The sequence below is a fragment of the Palaemon carinicauda genome, chromosome 20 (genome assembly GCF_036898095.1).
Source record: "Palaemon carinicauda isolate YSFRI2023 chromosome 20, ASM3689809v2, whole genome shotgun sequence".
Classification (NCBI taxonomy): domain Eukaryota; kingdom Metazoa; phylum Arthropoda; class Malacostraca; order Decapoda; family Palaemonidae; genus Palaemon; species Palaemon carinicauda.
Window position 1 is genome coordinate 11,148,130 of NC_090744.1, and position 21,458 is coordinate 11,169,587.

Below are 21,458 nucleotides of genomic sequence, written 5' to 3' on the forward strand. Positions count from 1 at the left end.
TTTCAACTTCTCTTGGTCCTGCCATTTTACCCCTGGCTGAGTCTGTTAATAACTTCAGTTTTTTTATTGTTATTTCTAGCTAAGCTACAAACTAGTTAGGAAAGCAGGAGGCTATAAGCCTAAAAGGGCAAATAGTCCTGTGATGAAAAGAAATAGGGAGACATAGAATAGTCTGCCTGAGTGTATCCTCAAGCAAGACTAACTCCAACCCAAGTTAGCGGAGGAAGACCATGATACAGAGGCTATGGCACTACCTGAGACTAGATAACAATGGTTTGATTTTGGAGTGCCCTCCTTCTCTTGGATCTTCAATAATTGTCAAAGTTAATGGGCCTGATCATATTACAGGTTCTTTAAAATGTTTTCTGGTCCAACAGGTTTTCAAAAGTTAGGCAGATATTGGTTGATATTGGTTTGTAAATAAAATAGGCAGAGATTGGTTTGTACTCTATGAAACATGCATTTAAAAAGTATACTTTGCTGTTTCATGTGTTGATTGTTATGTACAGACAACATGAAAAAGTTGTGTACTTAGATCAGTTATCATAACAAGATTTTGTTTTAATATTCTTGTGGTTTTCAAGAGAGAAATATTGACAATTTTTCTCATTTACAGGTCATGAAGATTGGAAAAGGTTCGAACTAAGAGATGAAAAAAAATACCTTGGGATCTGAAAGGGCTGGTAGTCTCAATAACTGCATAGTGAGTATAATATTTAGATCTTTATAGCTAGGAATTCTCTCTCTCTCTCTCTCTCTCTCTCTCTCTCTCTCTCTCTCTCTCTCTCTCTCTCTCTCTCTCTCTCTCTCTCTCTCTCTCTCTCATGTGGTAACATTATTAGTTTGTTTAATTAATGAGGACCTTTGCTTCAATAGGTATAGTGGAGATGATGATGATGAATTAATTTGTTGTTTTAGGTACTTCTGAGAAGTATTAAAAATAAATCCCCTAAAGACCTTGCAATGTAGGTAGTAGGTTGGCCAGTGCACCAGCCACCCGTTGAGATACTACCGCTAGAGAGTTATGTGGTCCTTTAACTAGCCAAACAGTACTATTTTAGATTCTTCTCTCTGGTTACAGTTCACTTTCCCTTTGCCTAGACATACACTGAATAGTCTGGCCTATTCTTTACAAATTCCCCTCTGTCCTCATACTCCTGACAACAATGAGATTACCAAACAATTCTTCTTCACTGAAGGGGTTAACTACATATACCAAGGCACTTTCCCCCAATTTTGGGGGTTAGCCGACATCAAACAAATGCAACAGAAAAGGGGACCTCTCCTCTCTACGTTCCTCCCAGCCTGATAAGGGACTCAACCAAGTTCGGCTGGTACTGCTAGGCGTGCCACAGCCCACCCGCCCCCATTATCCACCACAGATGAAGCTTCATAACACTAAATCCTCTACTGCTGCTACCTCCGCGGTCATCCAAAGCACCGCAGGAAGCAGCAGGGCCTACCGGAACTGCGTCACAATCGCTCGCCATTCATTCCTATTTCTAGCACGCTCTCTTGCCTCTCTCACATCTATCCTCCTATCACCCAGAGCTTCCTTTACTCCATCCATCCACCCAAACCTTGGCCTTCCTCTTGTACTTCTCCCATCAACTCTTGGATTCATCACCTTCTTTAGCAGACAGCCATTTTCCATTCTCTCAACATGGGCAAATCACCTCAACACATTCATATCCACTCTAGCTGCTAACTCATTTCTTACACCTGTTCTTTCCCTCACTACTTCGTTCCTAACCCTATCTACTCGAGATACACCAGCCATACTCCTTAGACCGGTGGTTCTTAACCTTTTATGGCTGTGACCCAAAATCCTGTCCAGATCAACCATGGCGACCCTTGCCTTCATAAATACTTTTATTTAGATTATAAAATACTTGTGCTTGTAAAAATATGACAGAAACAAAAACCACATGCAGAAATTTTTATAAATGCAAGTAGTGCATCTATATAATAATGATCCATGAGAAATAAAACAAAGCACTGAGATTTTTTAAAATAAAAATAAAAATGTTTCTTAATATAAAAAAATTTATAATTAGGCTATAATTTACCATTGTTGAAAAGGGAAATTATTCATACAAGACTATTTGACATGAAATATAGTATTAACCCCTTCCATCTGTGCCTCTGCCCTCCACTTCACTTCGTTCCTTTGTTTCTCTGATTCCTCCTTTCCTAATAGTCCCTTTCTCTACCTTCGTCCCTCATTTCAATCTGTCCATTCCTTACCTCCCTGTCTCCTTTCCTTTACCCCTTCTTTCGCTCCTTCTTCTCCTCGTCCCTTCGTCCGTAGTGAAGTGGTTAAAGTCAATGAGATCCTTGACACTGTATTGTTTTGGTCATCACTTCAAATCTGGATGATTTTGATGATAGGCTGCATCTTAGGTCATCCTCTGGTTGCAAACGGTTTCTGTATTTTGTCTTTATGACTGTGAGGGCTGAAAATCCTGCCTCACACAGGAAAGTTGCAGCAAAGGGAATTAGCGTTTTCAGGGCTTCACCTCCAAGATTGGGCTTTTCTAGTGAACTTTGATCCAAAATGAGCTCAGTGATTCCTTTTGCCTTTTGAAATCGTAATGAAGTGTTGCGTCATTCTGGATCTCGATGAGCTCCTCGTGTAGCTTGCTGATGTTTGCGATTTCATCAGGCAAGTCTTCAGCTTCAATGTTGAAGGGGTTTTTTTACCCAACTTTAGTTGAACGTAATTTCTGGAATGTAATGATCAAACTCTCTAATTAGCTTGGATGAGAGAAAATGATGCAGTCTTTCCAGATTTTATTTTATTCATCCACAACTTCAGTTTATTTTATTCATCCACAACTTCAGTTTTCCTTTGAATGCTAATAGCTTCTCAGAAACCCCAATCAATGTCTGATCACGACCTCGCATTGAAAGCACTAAATCTAGCGCCAAAAGCGCTCAGTTGCCAACTCTGGACACTGACACATCAGCTCCTGACTTCCTCCACCTCCCCCTCCTCCTTCCCTCCACCAACGGTTAGATTTAAAAGGCAAGAGATGTTGGTAGTTTTTTCACCTTAATCAAATAGTCTGTCTCAATGTTTTGCTTAACATTAGATAATAGTGACTTAAGACTTCTACATTCAGGATTAATACTTTGATAATATTTTGAATAGGATTATTGGGAAAATAGGAAGTCCACAAATCCTTGGTGACCCATTTAAATGGCTTGGCGACCCAAATTTGGGTCGCGACCCAGGGGTTAAGAACCACTGCCTTAGACATTTCATCTCAAACACATTCAATTTCTGTCTCTCCGTTACTTTCATTCCCCACAACTCCGATCCATACATCACAATTGGGACAATCACTTTCTCATACAGAACTCTTTACATTCATGCCCAACCCTCTATTTTTTACTACTCCCTTAACTGCCCCCAACACTTTGCATCCTTCATTCACTCCCTGACATACATCTGCTTCCACTCCCATTTTCTCTTGTCATAAATCAAGAAGGTTTTTTAAATGATAGAAAGGATAGAGAAGCAGGAAATTTTATCGACATACATAGGAAAAAACATTTGTTGATTAATGAACATATAAAATGTAGACTTGCATCAACTTTGTCATTCATAAACTTCCGTTACTCTCTGGATCACTTTCTATCTTGACTTGTCATTTTTTTACTACTGCTGTAAAGGACTAATGGAATTTTAAGATGTACGTTGGAAAGTATAGAAATAATATATTGTATGATGATTGAATTAGCTTTGTACTTTCCTTTGTATTCACTTTACAGGCTGATTGATTAAGGAGTCGGATTGATTAAGGAGTCGGATTGATTAAGGAGTCGGATTGATTAAGGAGTCGGATTGATTAAGGAGTCGGATTGATTAAGGAGTTGAAACAAAGTATGAACGTCATCCGTGGTGAGTGTTCCGCTTTTATGTTTTCCTTCTGTGTTTGCTTCTTTGATACTTTGCTCTCATGTTTTCTTCTATAAGGTCTAAAATTTGAGAGGTTAAAGTCATGGAATGAGAGAAAACTTTAAATTATTTAAATTTTGCCAAGGCCAATGTTTCTACAGTACAGAGTGTCTTTTCGTAAGGCTTGGAACGGATTAGGCTATTTACATGTAAAACGCGACTCAGGATACGAAAAAATCAGCATACGAAACCGTATCCTGAACGGATTACTTTCGTATGCTAAGGCATCACTGTACCTGGTTTACATTGACCCTCTAGCTTATTCTTGCTCATATTCATTCTCAACGTTCTCCTTTTGCAAATGCTTTTCTACACCTTCACATATTGTAAAGTTCCTTTTCTTTGTCTTCAAAGGATCATTGGCATCCAACCATTCAAATTCCCATTCACAGTTCATTTTCTCTTCCCATAACTTAACACTGGTAAAGCTTACTTCCACTTTTATATTTTTGCTTTTTGCATCACTCCATCCATAAATATGTTGAAGAATCAGACATAACCATAACTTTGTCTCAGGCCTACTGAATGTGGTAGCCTGTTAGAAGCATCCTTGCTTGGTGATCTGCTGGACTAGGGTTTGAGACCAGCTCAAGCACAATAGTTTCTTGTAGTGTCTGCAAGCCCAATATCCTTTTGAGCTAAGGATGGGGTTTTGGGAGAGCCTAGATGTGTACCCTCTGAGTAGCAGCCATTGCCTTGCCTTGCCTTGCCCTTCTTGGTCCTTGCTTGGTTAGAGAGGGGCTTGGGCATTGGTCATATGTATATATGGTCAGCCTCTAGGGCATCATCACTGTTCCTTACCTCTACCGTTCATGAGTGGCCTTTAAACCTTGAAACTATGTCAACGTAACACTTGCATTACTTCCATCTTGAAAACTTTTAAACCAACCCCTGCATTAATTCCATGTTAACTATTAATTAGTTCTTAATTTCACTCAAACTATCATTTGGTTAAAATATTTTTATCAACTTCTCACCATCCCATTTGTATTGTTTAATTTTACAAGTTATTACGAGGCATCCAAAAAACATACATTCTATCCTCTTGCCTGCAGAAGAGTACTTTGTCACTGAATCTTCCCTCTCCCTCACCCCTTTGCTTGTGTACCTCTCCAGTTTTACATTAATGTATCCATACTCATATGTAACACACAGCACTTTGGATAATCCACATTCTCTCTCTCTCTCTCTCTCTCTCTCTCTCTCTCTCTCTCTCTCTCTCTCTCTCTCTCTCTCTCTCTCTCTCTCACACACTTTAGACCCATTCTCTTCTAAAATATCATTACTACCATTAATACCCGGTATTGTTCGACATTTCAACTTCAAATTTCATCCTCTACAGTATGTACTTTCACCACTCCATACATTTCCTTTACTCTACACTCCTATTACTCCTTAAGTAAATCTAACTCTTAGTAAATCACACAACCCCACTATATTCATTTCCTGTACTAGATTTACAATCATATCATTCTTCTTCAAAATCTAATACCGTACATAGAAATAACCTCCTCCAGTATTGATTATACAATACATTTCTACCCTTCTTCTTTGTCTACATCTTTTCCCACTTCTATGTGGGGTCGATGTTTTTGGTCAGCTTTCTTCATCTACCTCTGTCCCACACCTCATCACCGGTTAATCCCTTTGATCGAAGGTCATCCTTGATACAGTCTATCCTCCTTCGCTTTGGTCGCCCTTTCCTTCTCGTTCCTTGTACCTCCCTTTCCATCACTCTCCTCCCAACATACTGTTCATCTCTTCTTCTCATGACATGACCATACCACCTCAGTCTACTTTCTTGGATCTTATCTGATAGTTTTCTAACTCTTGTGGTACCCCTTATTATCTCATTCGGTATCTTCTCTTTTTATCACCCCACGCATCCATCTCAACATTCTCATCTCTGCCACATCCATCTTCTTCTCTTCTGTCTTCTTTATTGCCCACGTCTCCGCTCCATACATCATTGCCGGTCTCACAACTGTCCTGTGTATTTACCTTTCAACTTAACCCCTATTTTCCTGTCGCATAGTACTCCACACACTTGTTACCAATTCTTCCATCCTGCTTGAATTCTGTGGTTTATTTCTGCCCCCAGGTCACAATCCTCTGCAACTGTTGATCCTAAATACCTGAAATTTTCAACTCTTTTCAATCTCTCTCCTTGTAAACTAACTTCCCCATTCTCCCCATTTTTCAATCTCAAATACTCTGTCTTTTTCCTGCTGATCTTCAATCCTCTATTTTCCATTTCTCTTCTCCACTCCTCCAGTTTCTCTGCTACTACCTCTCGCCTAGTGCTACACAGTATAACGTCATCAGCAAAAAGCATACACCAAGGAGACTGATCTCTAATACCTTGTGTTACTACATCCATGACCAGATCAAATAGGTAAGGGCTCAATGCAGACCCCTGATGTAGTCCCACATTTACTGGGAAACTTTCTGTTAGGCCTATACTACTCTTAACATTTGCTTCTGCCCTTTCATACATATCTTGGGTGATTCTTACGTATTTTTCAGGGACTTTCTTTTCTCTCATACATCTTCACAGCTCCTGAAGTGGTACTCAATCGTATGCCTTCTCCATGTCAATAAAGACCATATGTAATTCTTTCTGTTTCTCCTGATGTTTTATTATTGTCTGCCTCAAAGCAAATATTGCTTCTACAGTCCCTCTTCCTTGCATGAATCCAAATTGTTCCTCACCAATTGTTTCATCTCTGAGTCTTTTCTCTATGATCTTCTCCCATATTTTCATAGTATGGCTTATCAGCTTTATGCCTCTGTAGTTGCCACATTCCTGGATGTCTCCCTTCCCCTTATAGATGGGAATGATTAGGCTGCTTCTCCATTCCTCTGGCATCTTTTCCTGACTGAAGATCTTCTGCGTCAGGTCCCACAAGATATCTACATTTCTACCCATCTTTACTAAAACTTTTCACATTTTCACGCAAACCTTTTTCTCCCCCTTCAGAATATGCATTCCTTTTTAAGCTGGATCCCTTTGTCCTGACATTCGCTTTTTCAAATACTGTACCTTTGAATCCCTAACTCATGACATTCGCTTTTTCAAATACTGTACCTTTGAATCCCTAACTCATGACATTCGCTTTTTCAAATACTGTACCTTTGAATCCCTAACTCATGACATTCGCTTTTTCAAATACTGTACCTTTGAATCCCTAACTCATGACATTCGCTTTTTCAAATACTGTACCTTTGAATTCCTGACTCATGACATTCGCTTTTTCAAATACTGTACCTTTGAATCCCTAACTCATGACATTCGCTTTTTCAAATACTGTACCTTTGAATCCCTTTATCATGACATTCGCTTTTTCAAATACTGTACCTTTGAATCCCTAACTCATGACATTTGCTTTTTCAAATACTGTACCTTTGAATCCCTAACTCATGACATTTGCTTTTTCAAATACTGTACCTTTGAATCCCTAACTCATGACATTCGCTTTTTCAAATACTGTACCTTTGAATCCCTAACTCATGACATTCGCTTTTTCAAATACTGTACCTTTGAATCCCTAACTCATGACATTCCCCTTTTCAAATACTGTACCTTTGAATCCCTAACTCATGACATTCGCTTTTTCAAATACTGTACCTTTGAATCCCTAACTCATGACATTCCCCTTTTCAAATACTGTACCTTTGAATCCCTAACTCATGACATTCGCTTTTTCAAATACTGTACCTTTGAATCCCTAACTCATGACATTCGCTTTTTCAAATACTGTACCTTTGAATCCCTAACTCATGACATTCCCCTTTTCAAATACTGTACCTTTGAATCCCTAACTCATGACATTCGCTTTTTCAAATACTGTACCTTTGAATCCCTAACTCATGACATTCGCTTTTTCAAATACTGTACCTTTGAATCCCTTTATCATGACATTCGCTTTTTCAAATACTGTACCTTTGAATCCCTAACTCATGACATTCGCTTTTTCAAATACTGTACCTTTGAATCCCTTTATCATGACATTCGCTTTTTCAAATACTGTACCTTTGAATCCCTAACTCATGACATTCGCTTTTTCAAATACTGTACCTTTGAATCCCTAACTCATGACATTCGCTTTTTCAAATACTGTACCTTTGAATCCCTAACTCATGACATTAGCTTTTTCAAATACTGTACCTTTGAATCCCTAACTCATGACATTAGCTTTTTCAAATACTGTACCTTTGAATCCCTAACTCATGACATTCGCTTTTTCAAATACTGTACCTTTGAATCCCTAACTCATGACATACGCTATTTCAAATACTGTACCTTTGAATCCCTAACTCATGACATTGGCTTTTTCAAATACTGTACCTTTGAATCCCTAACTCATGACATTCGCTTTTTCAAATACTGTACCTTTGAATCCCTTTCTCCTGATATTCGCTTTTTCAAATACTGGGAATCCCTAACTCATGACATTCGCTTTTTCAAATACTGTACCTTTGAATCCCTTTCTCCTGATATTCGCTTTTTCAAATACTGTACCTTTGAATCCCTAACTCATGACATTCGCTTTTTCAAATACTGTACCTTTGAATCCCTAACTCGTGACATTCGCTTTTTCAAATACTGTACCTTTGAATCCCTAACTCGTGACATTCGCTTTTTCAAATACTGTACCTTTGAATCCCTAACTCATGACATTCGCTTTTTCAAATACTGTACCTTTGAATCCCTAACTCATGACATTCGCTTTTTCAAATACTGTACCTTTGAATCCCTAACTCATGACATTCGCTTTTTCAAATACTGTACCTTTGAATCCCTTTATCATGACATTCGCTTTTTTATCTACTGCACCTTCAATTCTAAACATTTTCTTAATAATGTCTGCTATCCTTTCTTTAATTATTTCCATCTTTTTTTCTGCACCTTTAGCTCTTCACATTTTCTTAATGTATGCTATACTTTTTTTCATTATTTCCGTCTTCTTTTTCTGCACCCTCAATTCTTCATATTTTCTTAATGTATGCAATCCTTTCTTTCATTATTTCCATCTTTTTCTGTACTTTGAATTCTAAACATTTTCTTAATAATGTGTGCCATCCTTTATTCCATTATTTCTGTCTTCTTTTTCTGCACCTTCAATTCTTCACATTTTCTTAATGTATGCTATCCTTTCTTTCATTATTTCTGTCCTTTTTTTATGCACCTTCAATTCTAAACATTTTCTTAATATATGCTGTCCTATCTTTTCATTATTTCCTTTGGGGTTTTCACGGAACCCCTTCCGTTTTTTTATCCCTTTCACTAACCACCTCAGTGCTTGTTTTCCTTCCCAAATATTTCATCCTTATTTTCTCTCCTCCATAGTTCATTTCTCAAAGCCTTCAATTCAGCTTCCATGCCACACTTCCAAACTGTAAAGTCTAAGCTCACTCACACTTCTTTCTGGACCCAGTTAAGTTGGAGCCCAATGAGTAATGCCCACGTTAGGTCTGATATATTATTATATTTATTATTATTATTACTAGCTAAGCTACAACCCTAGTTGGAAATACAGGATGCTATAACCCCAGGTACTCCAACAGGGAAAATAGCAGTATTGACATTTATTGGGATCAGAAGTAATCATACATTTACTTAAATTTTTTTCTTTATTTTCCTGGTTGCCCACTTATATAGTCCCTTTCATACACACTTTTACCATCAATAATAATTTTGAAATTCACTCTCATACCGTACTATATTTTTAGAACATATTAATCTCCACTTTTCATAGTAAAAGTACTGTCTTGTTAAAAAAAACTTTGCTACATTTTTAACTTAATGAATCTACTAAATGTATACAATATTTAATCTAATGAACTCAAAATAAATTCTTTATTCCTCAACTATTCAATAAATTTGACATGCTTTTCGCTTTTAGATTTAGCTATACTGTACATTTGTCTCCACTCTTACTCACTTAGTCTACACACATTGGTAAATCTCTTACTGTAATACAGCATTTGAAACTTTCCAAATATATATTGCACTTACCATGTCAGCATGAAGACATGTTTGCACTGGAGGCCACTTTACTCGAGACCGCATCATCCTTCTCAACAGTCAGTTCTATAAATATTATCGGTCATACTAACCTTTTCAAACCATGCAACAACTTCTATTCTCCATTCCTCATTCAACTAATAGAATACTTGTATGTATTGACCCAGAATAAATTGCGAAACAGCATAGATACAGGACATGATCTCCATTATTTATTCAGGTCCAGTTGTTCGTAAATCTTTACACTAAGCTGCATTCCTTGGCAATTTCTAAAGCTTTTGTTTATTTTCTTGAATATTTTTTAAACAACTTCCTGTTTTGTAATAGCCATATGTTTCTTCTCTTTACTCTTGATTGCCTAACTCGTCTAATGTGCCTACAGCTAGTCTTCTGTAGTGAACGAAACCTCGTAGTAACCGGGGATTTTGAGGAGGGAGAAGTCTAATTGGAAAGGGACCTCTGGTAGTGGTATCACTCGCCCCAGTTTTAATACCGACATCCTCTAGGGGTGAGCGAGTTGGATATATTCCTGGCATTCCATGCAACTTTTTTCTCTGGTATATTTAGCAGTATTTATACCTTTGAAATGGTGCTTTAAGGAGAATTTCACGGAGCGACACAGGTTGATCCCAGAAATAGGTTTTTCCTTCGTCAAAATCCCTTTTTTATTCATTGTAGCTTTTATATTTTGTAGTTTTCATGTTCATCCCACTTCATATTTTACAAATCTCTTCTTACCCTCATATACCAACAAACAGTTCCTACTGTACCCAGAAATTCATGGTGAAGTTAGACAAAATACCCATTTATTTCATCTTATTTCTTGAATTCTAAAACTACAATTAATCCATTTTCACCTTTATTTTACACAAGTACCCATTAACAAACAGGCACTTTTGTACACTTAGTTTTATTTTAGAAACTTAACTTAACTTAAAAATTTTATACTAAGTATTACCCCTGTTTTGCAGATGATGATAGTATTGTTTTAAAAAACACGATGTAATACCTACCCAAGTCGTGAGGCTATCAATCAAAGCTGGGTTCCAACTTATACTACAGTATTATCTTTATATTTTCATCTTAATCACTGCATTGTATGTGAAACCTTTTTTCATCTTTTGGATACAATATGCATTCTTTTCAAGTATAGGATGCATCTCTTGAGACCCATTTTTATAGCCAGGTCTACCAAACCTTATTTTGAATCAATTCCTGACATTCCCTTTCTAACATCTTGACTATTTGCACACGCTCTCCGCATGGCCTTCCATTCCACAACATGTACATTGGATTCTTAAAGCCCAACCTATTTTAGAAAAATTATCCTGTAGGCCATGATTACAGCACCCCACATACTTGCTATGTGATCTAATCCAGTACTCATGAAACATTTACCATAATCTGACTTCTGTAACAATCTTTCACACACTGGTCTAATCTGCCGGAGCAAAACAGATACCCATTGACCACTTACTCGTTCTTCTCACCCATTCCGTTGTACTTGAAATACCTTTCAATCTGCCTTTTCTTATTATATCCCTCTTAGACTTTGCAATCATATTTCTTCACTCTGGTGTTGCCAGCATGTACTCTTGTACAATATATTTTCATTCTCTTACTCTTTCATCCTCATACTGCTCTTCAAATGTCTTATCCACAACATTAGGCTGCTGGTTTTCAAGTCTGTTTCCATATGACTTAAGGACATTTTGTTTTGAAATCTTTATTCAAAAGGAACAATTTCTGTTTGGACAGATAAATAGGTGTTAGAAGAGGTAGAGCATTTCTGTTACGCTGAAGTCAGGAGTCAAGTCGAGAGGCATTAACAAGGAGGAATAGTCTCCCCCAAAGTCCTCTTATATAATGTTGTATTAATAAAAAAAAGGGAAAGACTTATGCAATATGGCCTAGGGACATTGGCTGCACAGTCAAGAAAAATGGATCACACAATAACGGTGGTGGTACAGTTTGGTTTGGGTTGCTAATGTGGCAATGTAACTGTTTGGTTCTAACAGAGGGGAGAGATGCATGTGATAGTTTAATCAACAAGACAGTGAGCTAATGTATAGATAGTTGAGAACAAAAATGACAAAATTCAAACCAAAGATAATGTTTGATAGCAAACTTAAACAGGCTTATATTATTAGAACAGGGGAGAGTGAGAGAAAAAAAACTTACGTTAGTGTACGATCATGTATGAAACTCATGCTATACACCAGTGGTTCCCAACCTTTTTCCTGTCATTTCCCCCCTACACCCAGTGCAACCCTCCAGATTTCCCCCTTCATGTGTATGAGGGAAAGAGTAGTTGAAACACACTGTGACGACTTACTAATTTATTTTTCCATTATACAAATATACTGATAAACAAATAGAGTAAAATGGATAGAGAGTGGTTAGTAACAACTAACGTATGAGGTTAGTTGTTACTAACCACTCTCTATCCATTTTACTCTGTAACTATTTGTTTATCAGTATATGGAGAGCGGCTAGTAGCAAAATAAAAGGACTTTTTGTTTATTCTTCTACTTCAAAATTGAATTTGTGAGAAGGTTGAGGCTGCTTCTTGTGCACCAGTGTATCAATATCAAGGCTAGCTTTGTCCCCCGATATCTTTTTTAGTTAGTAGGTAGTGTAATTATTTCCCCCCTGGTAGCTTCAAATTTCCCCCAGGTTGGGAACCACTGCTATACACCATGTTCTTGTTCGCCTTTTTTTTATAAGAATTGGATATGCAGACTTAGGTGATCTATTGTATGATGTACTTTTATCACAGTGTGCGTAATTTCAAAGTTGGTGTACAATTATACATACAGTATTTATATCTTTTACTAGATGTTGGCTTAGGCTGTCACATTAATTCGTCACCACAGATCAGACATTTTCATATGTTCATATCTATCATGGGGTAATTATAAACATACATTTGTGCCTTTCACATATAATACCTGCACATCTTGGTGTGAAATATAATAGACAACCCATAGCAAACCATAGCACCTACCCTAACAAAAAGCGTTCTATTTTCCTCCGTACGGCAGCTTGTGTTTCTGCATTACAGAGTAGTATAGGCTATATTGCATATGGTTTTCCTTTCTCTACTAATTGGACATTATATAATAGGATCCTTGGTGCAGACTATTTCTTTTATGATGCTGCTACTTTTCTGTGAGGCCCTCTTGCTTCCTGTTTTGAATTCCACTGTAACAGAAATGCCTTTCCTAAGACCTGTGCATCTGTCCCATCAGGTTAATTTACTTGATCATTTGCTTTATATTTGATTTAAAATCACTTAACCCTTCTACCCCCAAAGGACGTACTGGTACGTTTCACAAAACTCATCCCTTTACCCCCATGGACGTACCGGTACGTCCTTGCAAAAAAATGCTATGAAATTTTTTATTTTCATATTTTTAATATTTTTTTGAGAAAATTCAGGCATTTTCCAAGAGAATGAGACCAACCTGACACCTCTATGACAAAAATTAAGGCTGTTAGAGCAATTTAAGAAAAATATACTGCAAAATGTGCTTGAAGAAAATAACATGAGGGTTAAGGGTTGGAAAGTTCCAAATAGCCTTGGGGTACTTAATCCAGCACACATCTTGACACCATCTGTCAGCTTTACTATCTTGAACCACTTAATTCTATGCAACTTTGTTGGTGGTTTACATATCTTTCATTAATTCTGTTCTGGTCATCATTAGGTTCATTTGGTTATACATGGATTTTCAAATATCTTAATCACTACTAACCACCACCTCTTTCTTGGATTAATATCAATGCTTCACTTCCATAGATGATTGTCTTTTTAAAATCTATTCATAGTATAGTGGGGATTGGGGCTCTGAGGACAAGATATATTTTCTTTATTCAACAGTTTTTACAATTGCATGTGATCACACAATTTACTTTCATATGCTCACAACTCTACCGTTAATGATAATCATGAAACTGACCTTTGTATTTATTTTATACAATTTTATACCATTGATATTATCACTTGGTAAAAGTTCAGTATTATTGCAAAAGCAGCCAATCTTAGTGCTTACCTAAATCAAAGTAATTAATATATGAAGTTGCATAAAACTTAATACTGTACTCTATTTATCAATCTCAATTTTTACATATGCATGTTACATTCCTCTATTACGTAGCCCTCTGCAACACACCATGTTCTAGAACAGGACCTGTACATTTACTCGGCGGTTTTTATACACTTGTACTCTTGTCAGATTTCTACTGCTCAAAATATTGCCTATGTTCCATTTAATCCCTTATTCTAGGTTCAAAATACATTTTTCTGCCCTCGCACTCATTTCGTATTTTAATATCTGAAGTTGCTTGTTCTACCACTCAAGTTTTGCAACATTTTATATATTTCTTCAAATGCTTAGTATTTCTATCCACTCCTAACCTTTCTGTTTCTATTTTTCCCATTCCCTACACATTCACGACCAGATCAACCATTCTCAGTTTTTACATTTGTTTATTGGAGCCGTACTGTCTCCTATCAGATCAAATCATGCTTTAGTTTGTACATATATTTCTTAGTCGAGCACATCCCAACAAAATTGCCTTGCTGAGTACAATATCCACACCTCCTCCATTCTGTGAAGTGGTGTAGCCTATTTCACTTCTGTGCTTTCATTCACACAATGCCCTTTCTCGCCGCAACTAAAGCATTTGCTGAGTGACCACCTTCATTAAACCCAATTTATTGCGTCTTAAACCCCTTCCAGTTTGAGACTTTCATTCTTTCTTGTATCTCTTATGATATACTTATTTCTGCATTCTAGAATTCTGTGTATACAGTATAGTGTGCTCTTTTGATCTGTGACACAATTCCGCAGTATTCGTCCTGAAATTTTGTCACAACTTTCACGGAGTTGCCTGTCTAGAGTAAGTCTCTATGCCATCTATTATGAAACACGCTTTTCTCCTTTCTTTCTCATATACACTAAATCCGTTCATATCGATTTTAATCTCAATTTTCCACTTTCTTGCATGCCATCCCATTTAATTTTTTGTTTACCCATCTCATTTTATCCTTTTCTAAATGGTGAACACAGACATTGCTCACTAGAGTAGCCAAGAAATTCTTTATCAACACCCTACAGTCATTTATATCTTTGTTTCCACACAGTATGTTTTCTTTACTAAAGTCGCCATTCTAATTGCATATGTCCTGTTTAATTTCGTCCCGTTCTGTCTTCTTGCAATTCTTTCTTCTTTGTGGTGTAACCGTAACGTGTCAAGCAAGAAGCTCTGTTGCGTTCCACCGTGATCATTTATTTTACTGACAATAGCCAACATGAAGTCTCACTCTTTATCTTAACCTTCTCCCTTCTCATAGGCACTAGCAAGGAAGTCATCTTTCTACGCATTCCTCCATTGATTTACCTCCTTTCTGGGCTCTATCCATGCACCATTGCAATGTTTTTTTATTAAAATGCTTGAGTGCTTTAAAAAGGACAGTGCTGTACTTCACATGGAAACATTACTGTAGGTATTTGTTTTTTATAAAATGATAGCAGGTTTCAAGAACTTTTTCCTGTTCAATAAGGTATATATTATTATTATTACTATCCAAGCTACAACCCTAGTTGGAAAAGCAAGATGCTATAAGCCCAGGGGCTCCAACAGGGAAAAATAGCCCAGTGAGGAAAGGGAATAAGGAAATAAATAAATGAAGAGAACAAATTAACAATAAATCATTCTAAAATAAGTAACAACGTCAAAACAGACATGTCATATATAAACTATTAACAACATCAAAAACAAATATGTCCTAAATAAACTATAAAAAGACTCATGTCCGCCTGGTCAACAAAAAAGCATTTGCTCCAACTTAGAACTTTTGAAGTTCTACTGATTCAACCACCCGATTAGGAAGATCATTCCACAACTTGGTAACAGCTGGAGTACTGCATAGTATTGAGCCTCATGATGGAGAAGGCCTGGCTATTAGAATTAACTGCCTGCCTAGTATTACGAACAGGATAGAATAGTCCAGGGAGATCCGAATGCAAAGGATGGTCAGAGTTATGAAAAATCTTATGCAACATGCGGAAGTAGCTTTTTAAGGCTGAAATCCATTTTGTGTCGAAAATCGCTTTGCTTCTTGTCTCTTGGAACAAATTCATGATGTAGAGTTGGGTGTTACTGTAATGTGTAGTGATTGCACTTGATTGATTTTTCTCTCCTGACTTTTTACATTACTCCATCCATAAAGATAATAACAGTCAGACTTATTAAGTCTCGCACCCACTTCACCACCACACCAGTCACTCCCCTTACATGCTTCTTTGAACTTTCACTTTTCTAGCTTTTATTTTTAATGTATACAGTACCATACAATCTCATTTTCACCCAGATTACACCTTCATAAATTTTTATCATATTTTTTTGTGGTGTGCCATAATGCATTTTATTCATTTTACTTTCCACAAAACTGAATTGTAATCAATACATGGTCCACGCACCTTCTTCAAAATCCACAGTTTCTCTCCTTACCAATTCTTCTTTCACCTTCTTCCTTTGGCAATCAAAATTGTACCATACACTTTCCTTAGTATATTAAGTAACATTTGTCCCTTATAATTCCTACAAGTCACTTTTCTGGGTCGACATGTGACGGCCGGTGAAAAGGGTCCTTCTTTACACTTTTCGGATATAAATCTTCCAAATATACCAGAGAAAGATAAAAGCATGGAATGCAGAGGTTACTACCCTCGCGCGAGCACCTTGTGGGTGTCGTATATACATCAGGGGCGTGTAAAAACCACTATTCACAGGCTGTCTTCCATTTAGATAATTCCTTCATAATTCCTACAAGTCACTTTTATCTTTATATTCATTCATTCTTTCACCAGGTTTGCATCCTGTAGGCTAGCATTTAAAAAACCCTGATGGCTATTTAATCATACTTATCACCACTCCAGTCCAGCATCTTGTTTGTAATATCCTCCCTCTTCCTATTTTTGAACCTCTTAATTACTTTTACCCCCAAAGGACGTACTGTACTGGTACGTTTCACAAAACTCATCCCTTTACCCCCATGGACGTACCGGTACGTCCTTGCAAAAAAATGCTATAAACATTTGTTTTTTCATATTTTTGATAATTTTTTGAGAAAATTCAGGCATTTTCCAAGAGAATGAGACCAACCTGACCTCTCTATGACAAAAATTAAGGCTGTTAGAGCAATTTAAAAAAAATATACTGCAAAATGTGCTGGGGGAAAAAATAACCCCATGGAGGTTAAGGGTTGGAAATTTCCAAAGAGCCTGGGGGTAAAAGGGTTAATTATTTTTCCTATTTCTTCAGCAGTCATTGACAATGTGCAGATTTGGAAGTGATATGGCAAGTTATAATGGGCCTGAACTGCAGGTCTCCCCTATAATTCACAGAGTCTGTACTCTGCATGTTGGTGCACTGTCCCTAGAGCACATACATACATACATATACCAAAGGCACTTCCCCCAATTTTTGGGGGTAGCCGACATCAACAAATGAAACAAAAACAAAAAAGGGGACCTCTACTCTCTACGTTCCTCCAGCCTAACCAGGGACTCAACCGAGTTCAGCTGGTACTGCTAGGGTGCCACAGCCCACCCTCCCACATTATCCACCACAGATGAAGCTTCATAATGCTGAATCCCCTACTGCTGCTACCTCCGCGGTCATTTAAGGCACCGGAGGAAGCAGCAGGGCCTACCGGAACTGCGTCACAATCGCTTGCCATTCATTCCTATTTCTAGCACGCTCTCTTGCCTCTCTCACATCTATCCTCCTATCCCTAGAGCAGGGGAACAATATTTCTTTGGTATTGGGCTGTATTGGATTCCCTGTTCTAGCCTTGAACAGGAAAGTAATTGGAGACCACAGAGCACCTCCCCAAAAATTAGTTTTTCCTACATCTTGAGGTAAATCCAGAAAAAACCAGCGAAATTCATACACTAAGGCAAAATAAGGATTAAAAAGTGGTGCTATGAAAAAGGAGTGACGTCACTGGCGTGGGATTGCTAGTAGTAGTAGGATGTTGAACGGCACCTCGCTGTTCGGGGATGTTGACAGGAGATATCTAAATGGTGCGAGGCCTCTGGTTGTGATTTATTCAGCGCCCCAGTATTATACCGACACCTTATTAAGGTGAGCGAGCTGGGTTCAACCTAGCATTCCTATACAAATTTTTCTCTGGTAAATTCATAGCAGTTTTTACCTTAGAAATGATGTTAAAGGAGCATTTCACTGGGCGGCACGGGTCGGAGCCCAGAAATAGATTTTTCCTTCGTCAAAATCCCTTTTTCCTTTGTCAAAACTCCTTTTATAGTCTTGCATCACTAAGTTCTGCCACTCGAGTATGCTTCACATTCAATTAACCCTTTCACCCCCATGGACGCACCGATACGTCCTTTCAAAAAACAGCTATTTACTTTGTTTGCATATTTTTGATAACTTTGAAAAATTTCAGGCATTTTCTAAAAGAATGAGACCAACGTGACCTCTCTATGACAAAAATTAAGGCTGTTAGAGCAATTTGAAAGAAATATATTGCAAAATGTGTTTGCAAAAGAAAATGCCTGTTCTATCTGACGTTAGTTTTTGTCATTTATTCAGTTACGTTTGTTCATGACATATCTCTTCTTTCTAGCATTTTCGGTTTACACTTCAACTATCTGTTTCCTCATTCATTTGCTTAGTATCCATCCAGAAAATTTGCCCTGACATTCACCGAGATTAATCTTCGGCAGATGTATAAGACTTATACTGTACCCTGAGATACTAGTTTCTCCTTTTTTTTCTTTTCCATACACACACTACTTCCATTCCTCACACTTGATCATATTCAAGCTTATGATGTTCTTTAATTTCCCCAATCTCATTCCATCTCGTTTTTCTTTTCAGATTGATAGAATTACACTGTCAACCTTTATATCTGCCCCAAATTTTCAATTCTTCAAACTCATTTTGTTGAGTTTCTATCCATGATGGTGGTAAATATTAATGATAATTGTACGATTACAAATGACCTATGACCTTTGATTGATGGGATGTACTGTAGTGTTCTCCACAGAGACAAATTACTGACCTTCTACAAGGATATGTAATATAGCTCCCTTTGCTTTATTGATTCTCAGTTTGATAAATATTCACCATTCTCCTACACATTCACTACCAGACCAACCATGTCCAGTATGTACGTTTACTTCTTGTGCTTCCTGGGAAAATATCCTTTCAAACATATAATTTTATGCAACATATTTCCTCCCCTTTTCAAATATGACAGTACTGTATATTATTAAAAATAGATTAATATTTACTTAGCTCAATGAAGCTTCTAAATATATACAATCCTCAGTCCAATGAATTTCAACGAAACTCCGTATTCATCAATCTCGCGATACACGCTTGTGCATTTTTAAACCTAGCAACCTTGGCACTCCAATATGAAATTTAATTGCATTGGCAAATATGATTCCCACTCTTAGTACATTTCAATAGTATTTGTTTCTACATGTACTGTATACAAATCTTCGTCTTCTAATAGGGTTATGCATTCAGTGTAGCTAGAACTGAAATGTTAAAAAAAAGCTGGTGTCTGTAGTTACTGGTTGGTGATAACGAAGCCTCCCTTGCCTGCTGTGATACTGAATAGCCACTTTATCTGCCGGAAATTAGAGGTACTGTACCCCCGGCGCTGTCAACTGGCATTTTTAATCTTTTATTTGTTCTTTTAAATAATTGTTGGCAATTTGTTTTATACATACATACATACATATTCCAAGGCATTTCCCCCAGTTTTGGGGGGTAGCTGACATCAAACAAAAGAAACAAAAGTGCGGGGAGCAGTTACTCTCCCCCCATCTCCATCTCTTTGATGATGTCTCACAGGAGAGGGGGTTCCCAGCCCCCTCGTCCTGTCACTTTTAGTCGCTTCTTACGACACGCAGGGATACGTTGGCGCTATTCTAATTGTTTTTATGCCCCCGCGGCCACAGGGTGAAAAAAGAATTGGTAAAGGGAGGAACTGTGGATTTTGAAGAGGGTGCGTGGACCATGTATTGATTACAATTCAGTTTTGTGGAAAGTAAAATTAATAAAAAGGATATTATTGAAGATGAAAGGTTTTTCTGTTTTCTAGGCATTTGTAGCTGACTGACAGTTGTTTGCACATATAGTGTCTTGTTCCTGTTTGACAACGTTACTGTTTATTCCCTTATGCATGGGAAGGAATAGCTACTGCTGCTGAGTTGAAGGGGAGGGTCACTCTGCCCTTCTTATTGTCAGAATTTTTTTTTTCGTACAGGAGGTTCTAGAGGCATATCTCCTGATAGCGCTGCCTCTTCATAGAGTACCTAGGATCTCTTTCCTCGGAGTGTCTTAGGCATCAGCCAGATGGCAGACAACTTCTTCTCTTCACTCACTTCCAGTCGGAATGGAAGTGTTCCACCTTTCTTTTCTTCTTTGTGAACCACATCCTAGAAGACTGATCGATAGGAGTTCCATATAAATGCTACTACCGTTTTTCTCCCTATGGGAGATGGTGCTGCCCCCATGGACTCGCGTCGCCAAAGACGAAGATTAGACGAGACAATAATTCCCTTTTCGGGTTGCAATAAGAAAGAAAAAAATTTCTCCAGGACCGAAGAGGATCCGGGTTTGGGTGATGTCTGCTTTGCGGCGCCTTGTCTGGGCTTCGGACTCCTGACACGGTCATCATGGTGCTTTCATCCTTTCCCATCCATCCCATCATCATCCTTATATAACCTTACCACCTTCACATATATAACCCTACCACCTTCATATATATAACCTTACCACCTTCTCATATATAACCCTACCACCTTCACATATATAACCCTACCACCTTCTCATATATAAACCTACCACCTTCACATATATAACCTTACCACCTTCTCATATATAACCTTACCACCTTCTCATATATAACCCTACCACCTTCACATATATAACCCTACCACCTTCTCATATATAAACCTACCACCTTCTCATATATAACCTTACCACCTTCTCATATATAACCCTACCACCTTCTCATATATAACCTTACCACCTTCTCATATATAACCTTACCACCTTCTCATATATAACCCTACCACCTTCACATATATAACCTTACCACCTTCTCATATATAACCTTACCACCTTCTCATATATAACCCTACCACCTTCACATATATAACCTTACCACCTTCTCATATATAACCTTACCACCTTCACATATATAACCTTACCACCTTCACATATATAACCTTACCACCTTCTCATATATAACCCTACCACCTTCACATATATAACCTTACCACCTTCTCATATATAACCCTACCACCTTCACATATATAACCTTACCACCTTCTCATATATAACCTTACCACCTTCTCATATATAACCTTATCACCTTTACATATATAACCTTACCACCTTCACATAAATAAC

The 21,458-nt window shown here is 37.6% G+C and overlaps 1 long non-coding RNA gene across 5 annotated transcripts in view; it reads left to right on the top strand.

Moving 5' to 3' along the window:
• Window positions 1-21,458, top strand: part of LOC137660140 (uncharacterized) — a 96,018-nt gene that overhangs the window by 50,030 nt on the left and 24,530 nt on the right. For 4 of the 5 annotated variants that reach the window (XR_011047617.1, XR_011047616.1, XR_011047620.1 and 1 more), the window contains 2 exons: window positions 617-703; window positions 3,778-3,907. This is a non-coding gene — a long non-coding RNA (uncharacterized lncRNA). Of the gene's footprint in view, window positions 1-616; window positions 704-3,777; window positions 3,908-6,239; window positions 6,449-21,458 lie in introns of those variants that run through there. The other variant, XR_011047619.1, reaches the window with a different exon arrangement.